The following is a 19,463-nucleotide window of genomic DNA, read 5'->3' as shown; positions in this document are numbered from 1 at the left end:
CAACAGGAGTTATGTCCCTTGGAGCACTCTTTGGACTTGACCTTACCTGTGAAGATGGTTCTGTAACCATTTCTTGTGATGGGTCCACACCTTCTCCTTGATTTTGTGATTCTGTGTCCATGATTGGAGACTCATCATTATCATCCTCATTTGTTGCTGGAGTAGGTGCACCTGTGTCATCTATAACCACATTTATAGATTCCATTAAAGATGAAGTTCGCAGATTATAGACTCTAAATGCCCTACTAGTGGTTGAATACCCTAGAAAAATACCTTCATCACTTCGGGAGTCAAATTTGCCCAAAGGCTCTCTATCTTTGAAGATGTAACACTTACTCCCAAAAGTTTTGAAGTATTTTACATTAGGTTTCAACCCCTTCCACAATTCATATGGAGTTTGTAAAGTGCCGGGCCTTAAGTACACGCGATTTATGACATAAACAGCAGTATTTAAGGCTTCAGCCCAAAACTTAGGAGGAAGTTTCTTACTAAGGAGCATGACCCTAGCCATTTCTTGAACAACCCTGTTCTTCCTCTCAACAACTCCATTTTGTTGAGGAGTAATAGGAGCAGAAAATTCATGCTTGATTCCATGCATATCACAAAAATCTGAAAACGAACTATTTTCAAATTCACGACCATGATCAGTTCGGATTCTTATGATACGCCCAATGGAAACACCCTGTTCATTTTGGATTTTAGGGACTAAGGCCTGGAAAGCATCAAACGTATCAGATTTTTCTCTTAAAAAATTTACCCACGAAAATCGAGTAAAATCATCAACAGTTAAAAAAATGTATCTTTTACCTCCGATGCTTTCAGTGCGAGTAGGACCCATTAAATCCATGTGAATTAATTCAAGAGGACGTTTGGTTGTAAAGCTGTTCACTTTTTTATGAGGAGCACGGGTTTGCTTTCCAAGCTGACATGGTCCACACACTTGGCTCAAAGTCTTACCTAGTTTAGGTATTCCCCTCACAAGCTCTTTGTTGGCAATCTTAGTTAGGTCATTGAAATTCATGTGACCTAATCTTTGATGCCACAAATCAATGTTACTAATGATGGCAGAGTGACAAGTGAGATCATTAGTTGTAACAATCCCATAGCAGTTATCAGATGTGCGAACCCCATGTAAGACAGTATTTCCTTTTTTATCCAAAATTTCACATTTATTTTTAGAAAACAATACTTCATGATGGGAATCACACATTTGACTAATGCTTAAAAGATTTGCTTTAAGACCATCAACTAGTAAAACATTATCTAGCTTGGGAAGACCTGCAACACTTATAGAGCCCTTACCAATGACTCTCGAAGTGCCACCGTCTCCAAAGGTAACAATTCCTCCTTCATATTTTTCAAGGGAGGTGAAGTAGGATTTGTTACCGGACATATGACGAGAACACCCACTATCAAGATACCACATGTGTGAATCACGTGCTTTTAGAGCAGTGTGAGCAACAAAACAAGTCAAATCCTCTTTTCTAATCCAAACCTTTTTAGTCTTGGTGTTCAGCCTAGACATGTAAGGTTGTCTCCTAACCCAAAAAGTATTAGAATTTCTACCCTTTTGAGACACCTTACCAAAGAGTTCAAAGCAGTAAGGACGAATGTGGCCATACCTACCACAGTGATGACAAATAAAAACTGGTTTTACCTCATTTTTGTTGATTTTACCAGCTTTCGGTAGACAGATAGAGAGATCAGCCTGGTCTACCTTTAATTTTCCCTTTGCTTGAGTCTTCTTGTCATGTGAAGTAGAGGCCTGTCCCTTGTGTGCTGTTGCATCATAGCCTAACCCGCTTTTATCGCAACCCATTTGTTGAGACCCGAGGATGTCTTCTAAGGATTTTGAGCCTTTGTTCCACATGGCAATAGTGTTTCTAGCAACCCGAAGCTCTTCATCCTTTTGACAGATTATCTCTTCCAATCTGGCTTGTGACAGCTCAAGACTTTCAAGCTTTTCTTCAAATGTGGAATACACCTTCAGAAGTTCATTCCTTTCAGTTTCAGAGGAGAGTAATTTTCCACATAAGTCTTGCCTGTCACTCGAGATCTTGACAATATTCTGCTTTGCTGCTACAAGTTCTTCTTTCAGCCTGACATTCTCACTCTCACATGTCTTGAGCTTGAGAGAGAGTCTGTCGTTGAGTTTGGACAAATTCAAAGATTCCTCGTACAGCTTTTCGTAGGCTTGTTGTAGTTCATCGCCATTGATCTCCTCATTATCCTCAGATGTCTCATCATCCTCTTTTTGCTCTTCATTCTCCTTTGCCTCCTCCAATCTTGCAACTAAGACTGAAAAGTCGCTGGATGGTGGTGAATGTGAGTTTCCTCTTTCATGGAATTGGCTCAAAATTTCCCAAGCCTCTTTAGCCTTTGTGCAACGAACAACCCGTTGCTGTTCTTCAGTAGAGATTGCTCCACGAATAGTGATCAGGGCTCTCTGATTACTCGGATTGTCAGCCCTGTCTGTATCTTGTTCAATGGCCTGCCAGCCTTCTGGATCAAAAGCTCTCAGAAAAGCTCTCATTCTGATTTTCCAAAACAGGTAGTTACTCCCGTCAAAGGTGGGTGGAAGATGCAAATTCTGACCACGAGCTAACTCTGCTGGCTCTGGAGGAGGTGGTGTCAAAGTAGACCAAAAAGCCATGAAAGCACTATCCCCGTCTTCTCCAGATTCAGGTTCTTCGGGTTCTTGCTCCGACCCGCTTTCATCATCCCAAGTTACAGTGTAGACTTTCTTTCGATTCTTTTTCGAAGGGCATTCAAGGGCAATGTGACCAAAGCCTTGACACTCATAACACTTTACCCCTGGTCCCCTAACAATCTTTTTTTCAGTAGTTTGAGCAAATTTTGGTGGAACATTTTTGGGTTTGTCATTGCTCTTATCTTTTGAAATAGGGGCTCTGAAATTCGGCTTCTTTTTCAAGAATTTTTTAAACTGTTTTGTAAGCATAGCCGTCATCTCAGACTCTAAATCAAATTCAGTCTCCGGAGGTTTTGCAGTCTCATGGGCACTCGTGAAAGCCATATTTTCTTTTTGCTTTTTCTTAGAAATTTGATGGGCTTCATAAGTCTGCAAATTTCCAACCAATTGATCGAGCTTGAGGGTATCAACATTCTGAGCCTCCTCAATGGCTGTCACCTTTGGTTGGAACCTCTCGGGAAGGGACCTCAAAATTTTTCCAACAACTCTTGCTTCCGGGATTTTCTCACCGAGAGTGAAACAGGAATTCACGATATCACTGAGTTTTGCATAAAATTCATCGAACGTCTCATCGTCGCGCATAAAAAGGGTTTCAAAGGCGGACGTGAGACGTTGAAGTTTTGCCCTTTTAACAGAGGTGGTACCTTCGTGAATCGTTTCAAGAATATCCCACGCCTCTTTTGCTATTTCACACGTGCAAATTCGACGGAATTCTTCAGGTGTGACAGAGCAGAAGAGGGAGTTTAGAGCTTTGCTGTTCCAACTCGAATTCTGGTAATCGATTGTGTCCCATTTATCTAGGGGTTTAGGAATATCAATCCCATCAACGGTGATTGTAGGTTCACTCCACCCAAAGATTACGGAGTGCCAAACTTTCTCATCGATGGATTTTAAAAATGCTCTCATACGAGCTTTCCAATAAGAATAGTTTGTACCGTCTAGTAAAGGGGGTCTATGAGTGGAGTTACCTTCACGAATAGAATCCATGATACTAATCACACAAAATCACACTCCTATAGTTTTGAAAAAACAAAGAGTGACCCGCTCTGATACCAATTGAAAATCTAAGTGATTCGTGATTAGATCAAGATTAATATATTCCAAATCCCAAAAATCCAAAACACACAATCTAAATCAACAAGCACTTACGAAAGTGAGTTAGATTGTTTGTTTTGTCAGATTAAATAATAAATCGACACAAAAGATTTTTACGTGGAAAAAACCACAATTGGACACCTCCAACTGTGATTAAAAAAACCACGGGCGAAACGCCATAAATCAATCCACTACTGAAGTAAAAAGATTACAAAGATATTTTACAAATTACCCAACTTAGTCAATCTGTCTCCGAATCTTCTGTAACTCTTTTTCACGACTTCATCTCGGAACTGATCAATCTTGAAGTTGATTCCACAACCTCACCCACATATAGAATCAAACACCTTTCGAAACTATATGCTAGAATCTTCGGAATCCACCGAAGTGAACTCTCTCTTGAATATAAAGAAACCAACTCCTTGATGTATGTATTTTAGATCCTGAGTGAAGAACTCTTCTCAAGACATCAAGGAAAATACTCTCAAAAATCTCCCAAGAAGACTTTAAACTCAACCCTAGTTTGTTTTTATCAGATCTAGGAAAACGTCCCCAACAAAACAACGTTAGCAGCTTTAAATAAGGATCTGAAACCGCGATCTCCGCTCGAGCTCAACATAGCCCGCTCGAGCGGACTGAACAAAAACTGCATACGAAGAAACAGAGCTGCGCTCGAGCGTAGGAGTTTCCGCTCGAGCGTCAAATCACACCTTCCAGAATCTGTGCTTGCCCTGTCAAACTACTGTGACCTGCTAATCTACGCTCGAGCTCAAGAGTCTCCGCTCGAGCGGACAGTACAAAAACAGAAAAACACAGTTTTGAACCAACATAAGATTTTGTCTCCGGATTTGACAACACAGGGACCTAACACTTATTCTTTCTCATTCAAATAAACCGGGTTCTTAATTCACATATTCTTCCATTACTAAGCCCTTCTTTTCCAAATAGATTGATCTTTTACTTGGCTTCTTAAACAATTACCACTAGATCAATGATTCATTCTTCAACTAACTAATCTATGTTGATTGGTAGCTTATTAATCTTTATTGAGTCATAAATCATGTTTAGAATGCCTTGGAAAGAGATGAGAATAAAAATGTGAACCAAATGCAATTTTTCAAAATATGCTGAAAATGGGTCTCCGCTCGAGCACCACTTTGGTCACTCGAGCGGACTGTAAAATTTGAAAAACTACTGGGAGCTCGATTTTCATGCTCGAGCGAGACTTTCCTCGCTCAAGCAGACAACGAAAATTTTGAAATTCCAAAATTGCAATTTAAATTCAAATTTGGTATTCAAAACCTCAAAACATGTGTTTTTGGTACACAAAAATGGAGAATCACTGTATGATTTAGTAAACAATTTCAATTAGAAAACATTCATTCAAAATCATGTTCCAATTGCCCAAATTTAGGTTTAATTCATCTTATTAATGTCAACCCACAATTCTGAGATATAATTTAGACTTCCCAACCCCTTGAAATTCCATGATGTATGCAATACAAATAGATCCAATTTTATTATTAATAACAAAATCAACTTAACTATGAATTACACAAATCAATTTCTTAGAAATTCAACTTAACTCAATTTCTAACCAAAAACTTAATTTATAAACATGGGTGTTCTAAAATGTATCTAAATTGAATAGAATTCTTAAATTACATCACATGCATGGATTAAATAAAGATCTAATTATAAAATCAAAGCTTTAGGATTAATTCTAAATTTCCGTAAACTTGGTTTTCTTAAAACATTTCCTCCTTCTTCTCTTCAAAACATGAAATTGTTTACCTTAAATTCCCCCAAATCCATGATGCATGTAGGATTATCTAAAACATGAAATTAAAGTTATAAAATTCTTAGAAAATATTTGCATATGTGAAATTAGGGTCAAAATTCAAACCAATTACATCCAAAATTCCTTTAATTCAATATTAAGTTCAAAATGTTCATGAATTTATAATTTCTCAAAACTCATTTCCTTAATCTCAAGCTTAACGCATTTTATTTTAACCTCAATTTAATTCATAGTCATAGATGTTCCAAAATATGTTTAATTTGAGTCAAACTCTTAGATTACATTACATGCATGGGTTACTAATTAAAATCAAAACCCATAATTATTCTTTAATTCCTCCAAATTACATGCAAGATCACAAAAAATTAAATGCAAAATAATTAATTTCTAAATTGATTTCCATAACCATGAACCTACCTTAATTTTGTTGGTAATTTCTTTCTAATTATATGGAGTTGAAGTATCAAACCTTTGGAAAATAATGATGCATGTAAAATTAGAGCTCAATTTCATCAAGGGTGACTAAAATCATACTCAAAAGATGAGCTTCTAAATCAATTCCTTAATTCTTGACCTTAACTTAATTTTCTTCATTCTCTTCCTTGATTCCCTCATATCATGTGTATTTAAACTCAATTACCTCATAAATTTAGGTCTTGAAGAGATTGTCTCAAAAAAATTGGGTTAGGATTTCTTACCCATTAATCTTCAGGATCTTTGTTTATCTATAGTTCTTAGCTTCCCATCAAATTCCTCCCAGCAAAGAAGATTGAATAGGCTTCACATACCTCTCTCTCTCTCTCCCTCACGATTTCTCCCTCCTTTTCTCTAACTCTCTGTTTTCTATTTCAGAACTCATATATCAATACATTATATATGTCAATAGTTGCCTTTCTCCTTACACGTGCACATACACTCAATAATCATGACCAGATTTCTCAGTATAGCCACCTAAATTTCTCAGTGCACCCACACCCACAATTCTAGTTTGTTCCACAGGGCAATTTATGCTTAGGATAAATTTTAATTAAGCAACACTTAGTCTTAATAAATCTTGGTTAACACAAAATTAGTTAATTATAACTAATCTCAAATCTCACATAATTTAATTAGTCTAATTGACTTTCATTAGAGCCTAATCAAATATATTTAAATTTATCAATCCGAATCAGATTTTTTTAATCAATAACCCAAAAGGCTCCAATTATTAAATTGAATTTATTATCATCCTCAATTTTGATTTCCCAAGTCATTAGGCCTTCAATTTCTGATCAGACTCAAATTTCTATCAATAAATTACATATTCAAATTGGACACATCATAATTAAATTTAATTTATAAAAACCACAATTTTCAATCCTCATGACTTAATCAACTCCAATTAGGACCTAATTAATCGAATCTCAATTTTACTAAACTGAATCGAATATTTAATTAAACTCCCAAATGGGTCCGTAATTAAAATTAAATTCATTCAACTTCTCAATTTTACTTCCTTAAGCCATTTGGACCCTTAATTTCAAATTTTGAAATAACTTTTTAATAGAATCATATATGAATTAGATCCCGCAATCCTCATAAATCCCAAATTAAATCATAACACTCGGTAATTAATTTCAAATCCTCTTAATTAATCAAGTATTAATCATTATACGTGATAGGGTCGTTACACTTAATCCCCAAAACTTAAGCTTGCAACAACTTTTTGCTATGATTTTTCAGGCACCATTACTCTTTCAGACCAAGTATAGAATGAACAATGGTTGATTAGTCGACAATAAAATTTGAAAAAGTTTAAGCCAAAACCTTGTTTGCCCTTCCTATAACTGGATCAAATAGAGAGTTTGTGCAAACCTAACATAATGGGTGAGAAATTTTAGCCAAGGTATACCTAAATTTAGTTGAGTTGGGTCTTAAGGGCAAGAGAAATTAACATGTTGATTATATTGTGGAATATACTCATGGGTTCCCTGCTATCATATAATCATCTTCCTATTATGGTGTCAACATCTATCTTCTAAAAATGATAAATTGGCATTATATAAGTTAGAGTAACAGTCTGAGTTCTTAAATGGTGCTTGTGGTCATATATGTCGTCACATCTTGGCAAATGTGTTGTTTTATTCCTATTTTACTAGTACTCAAAATAAAATAAAAATACATACATTACAAGAAATCTAGGCTATTGTGACAAAATTTGGTGACAAAATTTTTTTTTGTCTTAAAATTTCACCAAAAGATGACGAAATATTAATTTTGTCGTTTGTTTTAATTTTTCTCAAAAGTATAGAAGACGAAAACAAAATTTCGTATGCAAAAATGAGGCGCCAATTTCATTTGCATTGGCCCAAATTATTTTAGCTCATTGGAGACGAACATTTTTGTCACAAAATATAATTTTTTTTGTGACGAACGTAATTCGTCACCAATAAATTCCATACCTATCAAACGATGTCGTTGCATATTTCCATTTATTAGGCGACAAATATACTTTTGTCTGGGAAGGATAAGTTATGGAAGACGAAAATATTTCGTCACCAATAAACACTCCATCATCCAGACAATGTCATTTCATCTTTCTATTAAATAGGCGACAAATATATTTTTGTCTCGGAAGAATAAGTTGTGCGAGACGAAAATATTTCGTCGCTAATAAATTATAATTGATTGCGTGACGAATATGTTTTTCGTCTCATAAGGTTAAGTTGTGGAAGACAAAAATATTTCATCACCAATAATAAATTCTTTATTCTGGTATTTAAGGATACAAAAATATTTTATCACTAATCATTTCTCTTTATTAAAATGTTGTGATTTTATGTTTCGAAGCATTGAAATTGTGACCCCAAGAGATACACTCTGACGCTTATCACTCATTTTCATATACACGGACCTTGAAGTCGTGACCCAAGAAGACACTTTCTACAAACCCTCATTTCTCTCTCGCACTTGAGTCTACTCCTCTATCACAAGTATTGAAGTCATGACTCAAGAAGACACTCTGTAAACCATTTCTTCTATTTCGCGCTAAAGCCCCTCTCTTCTCTCTCACACTTAAGCCCTTCGTGCATGCCAGCATTGAAGCTATTATCCAAGAAGGCACCCTATGCAAACCCACTATTCTTTCACAGTGACGACCCCTCTTACACGCAAGTAGTTTCTCTCATTGTCTAAACCAACTCTACCCTTTCCATCTAGAACACCTATTTCAGAAAAATCGAAGGTCAAAACCTCTCTCCACAAAAAGAAAAGAAAAGAAAAGAAAAGATAATTAATGTAGCTATTTTTTTTTGTGAGAAAAAATACCGAGAAACAAATAATAAAAAATTTGTAATTTTAAAAATTAATAGAAAACATTATCTTGTTTAGTATGGAGTTTTCAATAATTAATTTTTAAAATTTGGTGATAAAATTTATTTTCGTTTTAAAACGTAACCCAAACATGACCAAATATTACTTTTGTCGTTTCTTTTAATTCTTCTCAAAACTATAGGAGACGAAAAAATAAATTCGTTAGAAAAAAAAGAGGCGCTAATTATTTTTCTTGTTGGCGCCAATTATTTTAGCTCATTGGAGACGAACATTTTTGTCACAAAATTTAAAGTTTTTTGCGACAAAAGGAATTCGTCATCAATAAATTCTAAACTTATTAGACGATGTCATTTCATTTTTTTATTTATTTGGTGACAAATATATTTTTTGTCTGGGAAGGATAAGTTATGGGAGACGAAAATATTTTGTCACCAATAAACTCTTCATGCTCGTTTTATCTTTCTGTTAATTAGGCGACAAATATATTTTTGTCTCGGAATGATATGTTTTGGGAGACGAAAATATTTCGTCACTAATAAATTCTCCACGTGTCGTATTGCATTTTGATTGATTGCACGACGAATATATTTTCGTCTCATAAGGTTAAGTTGAAGGAGACGAAAATATTTCATCACCAATAAATTCTCCATCCCCACACAACGTTGTTTTTGTAGTTTTGTTGATTAGGCAACGAACATATGAGTTTGAGATGAAAATATTTTATCACTAATTATTTCCCTTTATTAAAATGTCGTCAGAAACTAAGAGACACTCTCACCTTAATCACTTACTTTCACACACACACACAACTACTAAAGTCGTGACCCGAAAAGACACCCTCTACAAACCCTCATTTCTCTCTCGCACTTGAGTCTCCTCTCTCATAAGTATTAAAGCCGTGACTCAAGAAAACAATCTCTATAAACCATCTCTTCTATTTCGCACTGAAGCTCCTCTATTCTCTCTCACACATTTAAGCCGTTTGTGCATGTATACATTATTATCCAAGAAGACATTTTGTGCAGAGCTACTACTCTTTCTCACAGTAAACCCCTCTCCACAAAAAGAAAAAAATAATAATAATAATTAAACAAGGAAACAAAATACAAGAAATCTAGGCTATTGCGACAAACTTTGGTGACGAATTTTTTTTTTTTTTTGCCTTAAAATTTAACCCAAAGATGACAAAATATTAATTTTTTCGTTTTCAATTTTTCTTAAACGTATAGGAGACAAAAAAAAATTTCGTCTGCAAAATTCAGGTGCCAATTTCATTTGCATTGGCGCGAATTATTTTAGCTCATTGGAGACGAACATTTTCATCACTAATAAACACTCCATCATGCAAACGATGTCGTTTCATCTTTCTATTAAATGGGTGACAAATATATTTTTGTCTTGGAAGAATAAGTTGTGGGAGATGAAAATATTTTGTCACTAATAAATTCTGATTGATTGCGCGACGAATATATTTTTCATCTCATAAGGTTATGTTGTAGAAGACAAAAATATTTCGTCACCAATAATAAATTCTTTGTTCTTGTATTTAAGGAGACAAAACTATTTTATCACTAATGATTTCTTTTTATTAATATACTATGGTTTTGTGTTTCGGAGCACTGAAACCGTGACCCCAAGAGACACACCCTGACCCTTATCACTCATTTTCATGTGCACGGACACTCAAGTCGTGACCTAAGAAGACACTTCCTACAAACCCTCATTTCTCTCTCGCACTTGAGCCTACTCCTCTCTCACAAGTATTGAAGTCGTGAAGCAAGAAGACACTCTTTAAACCATTTCCTCTATTTTCGCACTAAAGCCCCTCTCGTATGTCTCATACTTAAGCCCATCATGCATGCTAGTATTGAAGCTATTATCCAAGAAGGCACCCTATGCAAAACTGACTATTCTTTCTCATAGTGAAGGCGCCTCTTGCATAAGCACTTTTTCTTATTGTCTGAACCAACTCTACCCTTTCTGTCTAGAACACCAGTTTAGAAAAATCACAGGTCAAAACCCCTCCACAAAAAAAAAAAAAAAAAGATAATTAATGTAGCTATTTTTTTGTGAGAAAAAAAAAACAGAGGAAAAATTAATAATAATTTTTTAATTTTCAAAATTAATAGAAAACATTACCTTGTTTAGTATGGAGTTTTCAATAATTAATTTTTAATTTTTAATCAATATTTTTTTAGTGAACATTTTTTAATATTATAATTTTTTTTTTTTTTACTTTTTAAATCCCTTTAATTTAGATGAGGGAAAATTGCAGTAGTTGTCCCGATACTTTGATCCTTGTGTCATATAAATAGTATGTGCCATATCTATATCTATATATTATATAAGGAAAATGGGAATTTTTAACTTATAAGCCTTGTGGGAACTCCAGAATCCCAATCTTAATTTTCTAATTTTTTGATTTAAAAAAAAAAAAACCTCAACATTTATTGACTTCTCTCAACCCACTTTTTGACTTCTCCCATATCTACTCCTACACCCTTTTCAACTTCTCCCATACACTATGACTAGTGAAGAGATTGTTAAATTATTTTTATAAAAAAATAATTTGTATATTAAAAAAATATCTAAAACAAACATAAATTCTTATTAAATCTATCTATCTATCTATATATTATATAAGGAAAAAAAAGGGTTTCTAACTCACATGCCTTGTGGGAGTTCCAATATCACAATCTTAATTTTCTAAATTTTTTATTTAAAAAATAAAATCTCAGCATTTATTGACTTCTCCCAACCCACAAGCCTTTTTGACTTTTCTCATACATACTCATACACCCTTTTCAACTTCTCCCATACATTATGGTTATTGATGGGATTGTTAAATTATTTTTATAAAAAAAAAATTTTAAAAATAATTTGTATATTAAAAAAATATCTAAAATGAATATAAATTCTTATTAAATCTATATATATATATATATATATATATATATTATATAAGTAAAATGGGATTTCTAACCACAAATCTTGTGGGAGCTTTAATATCTGAAACTAAAATTTCTAATTTTTTGATTTTAAATAATTAAATTTCAATTTATTGATCCACTACAAGAAAATGTACTTTTAGCGACCACTTTGTCTCTCTTTCTCTCTCTCTCTCTCTCTCTCACACACACACACACTCATCACTCTGTCTCTGTCTTTGTCTCTTTCTTTCTTTCTCTCTTCTCTATTTGTCTCACACTTATCCATCTCTCTCATCACCCATCTTGTCTACCACATTCACCACTACTGCAAATGCCATTCCACTACCACCACTATTACTATTGTTGCCACTCCACCTCTACAACTAACATTATTACCACCATCGCCACCACTCCATTACCACCACCACCACTACTGTCACTACTACTACCACTCCATCTCCTCTACCACTACCACAACCACAACCACAACCACAACTTCACCACTAATCTCCTTCATCATCACCACCACCACCACCATCACCTCTTATCCACCACCTTCACCACTACTTCCGCTCCCTCTCCTCTACTACAAAAAATTAGTTCATGATTTTTAGTAACCAAAACAAATGGGCTGCAGGAAAATATTTTTCATTAACCACAAAAAATTAACTTTATTTTAACAAAAAATATTTTTCATTAAAATATTATCCCTACTTCTACCAAATAGAAAAAAATAATAATTTTTTTTCATTGAAATAAAAATGAAAAAAATAAATTTTCAACCTTAGGAACTAAAAAAAAAATGAAAAATCAAAAGAAAAAATTGCATTAACTACAAAAAAAAAATTAACAAAAAAATAAATAAAATCCCATAGTGTGATCAATATAATGTGATCAACATATATTCTCAAAAAGAGTCAAAATCCCCAATTTGTCCAAATTTCCTCAAACTCAAACCCTTTGGCGCCTACGATTTCTTTTTCCCTCTTCTCTCATTTTCACGTTCAAATATCTCTCTCTCTCTCTCCCTCTCTGTGTGTGTGTCTCTCCACATCTCTATCTCCATTTTCATCTCCATCTTCGAGCTACTTATCTCACTCTCATTCCGACTACTCCACGGGCAAGAGCTCGAATCTGCAGAGCATCAATGTCGAAGCACACTATAATATAAGGAACCAGGGATTCTAGAGAGCTCGAATTTGCTGAGCAAGTTGTTGCCCTCTTAAACCCTAACATTGGTATGTATTCTCTTGTCTCTCTCTCTCTCTCACAGTTTATTTATTTATATTTTATTTTTTTTTTTTATCTTCAAGGCTTGAATCTCATGGTCTAGGTCGACGACCCTGTGTGATCTCCAAATTCGCTCTTAATCTCCAAATTCGACTCCCTCAAGTAAAAGCTCTCTTCTTTGTTTCACGATTTATATATGTGTTTGCTTAATTTACTCTTTGAATTTCTTCTTTTCACCTTCATTTTTGTTCTACATGAAATTTTTTAATTTGAATATTATACAGTTTAAAATCACTATAATACTGAACATATGAATGTAAAAATACTGTATTTTGGTGTCAATCGTCACTGATATAATGCTTGAAGGTAAGTTAATCTACGAATTAAAAATAAATAAATTTGAAAGGGGATTTAGATTTCCCATTGATATGATATTGTTCTATTATTCTTTATAGAGCATGCAAGTACAAAAGTTAGTTTAGAATTGGAATCAACATTTTTAATCAGCGGAACAATAACAGTAGATAGAAATTATGTGATTTGTTGAAATTGCATTAACTTTGTATTTGTGTTTTGTGTGTACTATGTAGTGTAGTAGTAAGAATTGATAAATTCATTTAGATGCCCCATGAAAATGAAATTTACCTTCTGATTTTAAGTATGATAATCAATGCATAATTCTGCTTTGTAGATTGAAGTTCTCATTGTAATACCTGTATATAAACCTAAATTGACCTTCTAGTAACTAGTTTTGAGCTAAACAAACCAGCACAGTTGTACTGTTGTCAATACTTGGTGATGACAAGTACATGGAATGCTTCAATTTACAGTAGCTCTGTCCTATGCCTTCGTAAATTTTTTTTTTTATTTATTTTTAATCGGGGCAAGATGTGTTTGAATTTCATGGCACATTATTTTTCACATAATTTGATTAATCCATGAAAGCCTTGCCCCAAATCCCTTACTAGATCATGAAGCTAATGTATTTTTTATTTCTTTTCAAATTAGAGTATTGTATTGTTTGATTGAGCAAACCAAATAGGATGTGCTGTGAATTGAACATTTGGGTTCATGCCTTGTCTTTCAGGAGGTAATGATGCTTCTCACTCAGCTGAAGCTACAGCCCGCAGAGGATCAAGTAGTTTTACTTTCCATGACATTGATATGCATTCTAGATTAGGAATGGCACACAATTTGAATGCTGATAATCCCATTGAGAAACAAGTAAGCCATACTTTGTAGAGTAGATTGTAGTTCTTTTACTTCTATTCCATTTTCTCTTTATACATTCGGGAAATCTTGTAGATTAACTTACCTTCAAGCATTATATCATCTCTTGATGTATCCTTCAAGGACGATCATCATAGATCTGTTAGTGACCACATACCTGAAAATCGTGTTTCAACTGATATTGCACCTCCAAAGGTACCTTTTCTTTTGAGATTTAGTTCTTCAAAATTTTCTTTTATTGTTTGCATCATAAATTCTGAAGCAACTCCCATTTATAGGACCAGCTATAATCCATTGGTTTTTCTTTGTTTTCTTCCATGAGATATACTTATTTGCAACCAAAATATAATATGCGAATTAGAAATACTATCAAAAGTTGATGCCAAAATTCAATTGATCTATGAATAGATTTGTTGAATCTCTAAATTATATTTTTGTTACAATCTCATAACATAAATTTAACATAACAACGCTGAAGTTTCGGGATGAATGCATTTTTAGCAAATTCAAAGTAAATGAAGTTTGGCTCACTCGATGAAAATCAAAGTAAAATTATTAGTTGCAAAATTCTAAAATTATTACTCCCCCAAATGAGTTTACAGAGAAAATTGTAACGGGACTCGAATCGGGTTCTGGTTTGGGAGTTAGAGCCGGATTTCACTCTAGACAAACTAGTTTCTTAAGAAACTTAGAATCCGAGGTGCACCCCAAAATACCAAACGGTGTTGGAGTAGCACGAAATTTTGAGGTTTGTGAAACACCTTTTTCACCTTTTATGCTTTCTATATGCGCAACATTTACACTGATTTTTAAATTTTTTGTATGTAACTTGTGTGCTTGACATATATGAATCAGTTTTGACCATATAGTGTCCATAACACTCTGCAAAGAGTGATTTCTTGATTAATGGATGTTTTGTAGTATATTATTGAACTATTATCATGTCTGATAATTTCAATTTTCGGTTTTGCCTTCTCTTGTTTGGCCTTCAGTTTGATTAATTAATTTCAATATTCAGATGTTTTCTAATTTTCTATTAGGAAATTTTCTTAATAACTTAAATCATAGTTTTCGTTGCTTCTCTGCTCATGTGCCACATAGTTATTTTGGTCAGCTTCACCTTGGTCTATTTGTTGGTTACCCCACACTATGGTCTACAAGGAGTCCAAGGTTTGTTATTTTCCTTTTCAATGTTTACTAAAGTTGATGTAGCTGTATTGCATATTCACAAAAAAAATCCTTTACTCACTAGTGAAGTGTACAAGGAGTAAGGCATATTCACAAAAAAATCCTTTACTCTAAAAATGAAAACTCTACATGGCTTTCTTTGGAAGAATATACGAGTATACTATCTATAAAGGAAGTTGATGATTTGTCGGTTGTGTGTGTTGGTCAAATGGCTGTTACAGCTGGCAATGACCTTCTCTGGAAGCCCCTGAACCATGAGGTGAATGTAGAATTTTTTCAGACTTGACCACATTGCATGTTGTCAATGCTCTTAGCTGTGGACCTCAGCTTTAGGTGTTTAAAACTTAAATAATGAGCTGTTCTTATAAAATACAAAGCAAAAACTTGTTTTGCAATCTCAAACAACAAAAGAACTTGTTTTTATAGCAACTCAAATAACAAAAGAACTTGTTTTAACAGTCTTCTTATTATTATTATTATTATTATTATTATTATTATTATTATTATTATTATCATTATTATTATTATTCTTTCATCTATATGATATTATTATTATTATTATTATTATTATTATTATTATTATTATTATTATTATTATTATTATTATTATTATTATTATTATTATTATTATTATTGTTATTGTTGTTGTTGTTGTTGTTGTTGTTATTTCATGCATAGGGTAATTTGTTATTAGTTGCTTTCTTACTAGAGAATAACAATGCAATTGTAGGATTATGCCATGGAGTTAGATAAGACACGCATACGTAATGCAGCACACTTGATGGTTGCCAGTTTCGCTGGAAGTTTAGCTCATGTAACATGCAAGGTGTCATCTCAAACTGGAGATCTCTTTTGTTGTTCTATTGTCCTTTTTTGTTATCTGAAAATATAGCATTCCTATCTGATTAGAATCTTACGTTTTTCTGTCGTTGTTACCTGGTGTTTGACATTGATTGTGTGATTACTGATGGGAACCCTTATGTGGCTCAATATCAAGTCAGCTTAGGAATTCACTTCAGGGTTTAAATATTGCAAGTGAACTTGAACAAGCTGTGCAACTTGTTACTAATGATAACCTTGATCTGGGTTGTGCATTGATTGTACAAGCTGCAACAGAAAATGTTAGATTGCTTTCTATTTTCTTCCACAAGAATGCATTTATGCATAAATTTATTTATCTATCCGTTAATGCATATGTTCACTTTCAGTGCTTTTGATTCACATTATGCTAAATTGGTAATGCATGCAATAACAGGTAACAGTTTTCACTTCTAATATTTGGAAAAGCTGTTTTAGAAGTTGTATAAAAAATCGAAGAATACTTTGTTGTTGGATAAGGTTCTGAAATGGCCTTACATGTTTTTTCCTCAAATGAAGCTTGCTACACAGGCGAAAATATGGCTTAACAAGTGTGGATTGAGAGGAAGAGTTGGTCAATCATCCCTAGAAACTTAGAATTCGAGGTGTTAACGCCCAAAAATCACCAAACAGCATTGGATTTGCACGAAACTTGGCACACACGACCGTCTAGGCACAAGAGACTTGTGGGAGAAGACGAGACTCGAATTGGGTTCCCGATTTGGGAGTTAGAGCTAGATTTCACGCTAAGCAAACTAGTTCCTTAAAAAACTTAGAATACGAGATGTTAATGCCCTAAAATCACCAAACGACGTTGGAGTAGCACGAAACTTGGCACACACAACCGTTAGGCACGAGAGACTTGTGGAAGAAGTTGGGACTCGAATCGCGTTCCTAGTTTGGGAGTTAGAGCCGGATTTCACGCTAGGCAAACTAGTTCCTTAAGAAACTTAGAATTCGAGGTGTTGACGTCTCAAAATTACCACACGGTGTTGGATTAGCATGAAACCTGGCACACAACCGCCTAGGCACGAGAGACTTGTGGGAGAAGACGGGACTCGAATTGGGTTCCCGGTATGGGAGTTAGACCCGGATTTTACTCTAGGCAAATTAATTCTTTAAGAAACTTAGAATTCGAGGTATTGACGGCCCAAAATCACCAAACGGTGTCGGATTAGCACGAAACTTGGCACACTTGACCGTCTAAGCACGAGAGACTTGTGGGAGAAGACGAGACTCAAATCGGGTTCCCAGTTTGGGAGTTAGAGCTAGATTTCATTCTAGTTTTGAGGACCCAAGGGTAGGAAGAAGCAATGGGAGATAATGGCTGATGTTGTCAACTTTTTGAGGACCAAAGGATTCATTGGACACTTTGGAAGTGGAAGAGACTCATCCACAAGTGGACATACTTCTTGGTAAAGTATATTAACTTTAATATAACAAATTTTATAAAAGAATATATATTTGAAGAATTAGAAAGTAATGGAAACATGCATAGGACATCTAATTTGTACAGGTGCACGGGATGTATAAATGGTGAATTAGTCTAAAAAATATTTCTTTTTCTCTATACTTAAAGCTTCAAAAAAGGCCGTTGAAAGGCTAAATTATCACACAACCACAGATTTGTACAGAAACCAACAGAAACACTTTAGGAGGGACCAATATAAGTTGTATGAACTTACGGCACATTAATGGGATGCACCATTTGTGAATTAGCCTTAAAATTAATTTTTTGTTCTCATAATCTCGAAAAAAAAGCCTGTTAGAGGGATAAATTATATAATTGATCTAATTGTAAATTGATGAGTTACTAATGTTTTTAATCTTTTGTATAATTAATTAATTACTAAAGCTTTTAATTTATTTTTTTGCAGATTGGATTGGGGTGGCATTATTGACGTGCAACAATGATGTAATTTGCTTGAATGTTCATTTTGTTTGATAAGGATACACATACTTTGTGAAGTTACACTAGTAATTGTTGGATGTTTGGTGGAATTGTACAAGTTGTAACTTTTGGATATTTTGTGGATATTGCACTATTTTATTGTATTAGAATGAAATTATTTGTAATAATGAATGGATATTTTCATTTTGTTAATTTGTAAATGTGTTAATGACAGGTTAGGTTAAGTTGTGAATAGAATTGTTATATTCAACAGGTTTCAACATGAACAGGGTTACATTTGTTGAACTAAAATTCAGATTTTGATAAAATAGGTATATAACGTGGAAAAAAATATTATGGAATTAGTGACAAAATTTTCCATCCCTAAAGAAGGTTTTTTCGTCTCTTATTTGGCTTAGGTGGAAGATTAATTTTGTCATGAATTATTTATTTCGTCGTTAAATGAATTTGTCATGACGAAAAATATTGTCACATTTTGTCACTATTACCCTCAATGTGTGACGATTTTTTTTTGACATTATTTCATCATTTTTAATGATGAATTTGTTTTTGTCTCTATTGGTAGTTTCTTTGACAAAATTTTTTCATCTTCGTTTATATTAAATGTGACAAAATTATTTCATCTCTATTTCTTATATTTATGACAAAATACTTTTGTCTCTAATTTTTTTCTTTAATGACAAAATATTTTGTCACTAATTACTTATAGATATGTTCCCAACAGAGTGTATTGGAGACAAACAAATTCGTCACAAATTTATCATTTTTAATGATGAATTTGTTTTTGTCTCTATTGGTAGTTTCTTTGACAAAAAATTTTCATCTTCGTTTATATTAAACGTGACAAAATTATTTTGTCTCTATTTCTTATATTTATGACAAAATACTTTTGTCTCTAATTTCTTCCTTTAATGACAAAATATTTTGTCGCTAATTACTTACAAGTATGTTCTCAACAGAGTGCATTGGAGACAAAAAAATTCGTCACAAATTTATCATTTTCAATGACGAATTTGTTTTTTCGTCTCTAAGACCCTTTAGCGACGACGCTTTGGCGACAAAATGAGTGACGAAAAATTTTTGTCGTAATTAGTTTGAGTGACGAAATATATACATTTTGGGACAAATTTGTTTCGTCTTTAAATTTCAAATTTGTTGTAGTGATAGCGAGGTACTTAATTAAGAAACATGAATAAG

The 19,463-nt window shown here is 33.7% G+C and overlaps 1 protein-coding gene and 1 long non-coding RNA gene across 2 annotated transcripts in view; both read left to right on the top strand.

Moving 5' to 3' along the window:
* Positions 1-19,463, top strand: part of LOC114271881 (cytochrome P450 71B10) — a 266,140-nt gene that overhangs the window by 148,420 nt on the left and 98,257 nt on the right. The gene's annotated exons all lie outside the window — the stretch shown is intronic.
* Positions 12,866-18,400, top strand: LOC145807680 (uncharacterized). Its single transcript, XR_014350967.1, has 4 exons — positions 12,866-13,086; positions 13,182-13,240; positions 16,227-16,322; positions 18,232-18,400. It is a non-coding gene; the product is annotated as an uncharacterized LOC145807680 (long non-coding RNA).

The sequence above is a fragment of the Camellia sinensis genome, chromosome 14 (genome assembly GCF_055761805.1).
Source record: "Camellia sinensis isolate YWXY chromosome 14, ASM5576180v1, whole genome shotgun sequence".
NCBI classification, from domain to species: domain Eukaryota; kingdom Viridiplantae; phylum Streptophyta; class Magnoliopsida; order Ericales; family Theaceae; genus Camellia; species Camellia sinensis.
The sequence above is the reverse complement of the archived record's forward strand: the minus strand, read 5'-3'. Positions and strand labels throughout refer to the sequence as shown.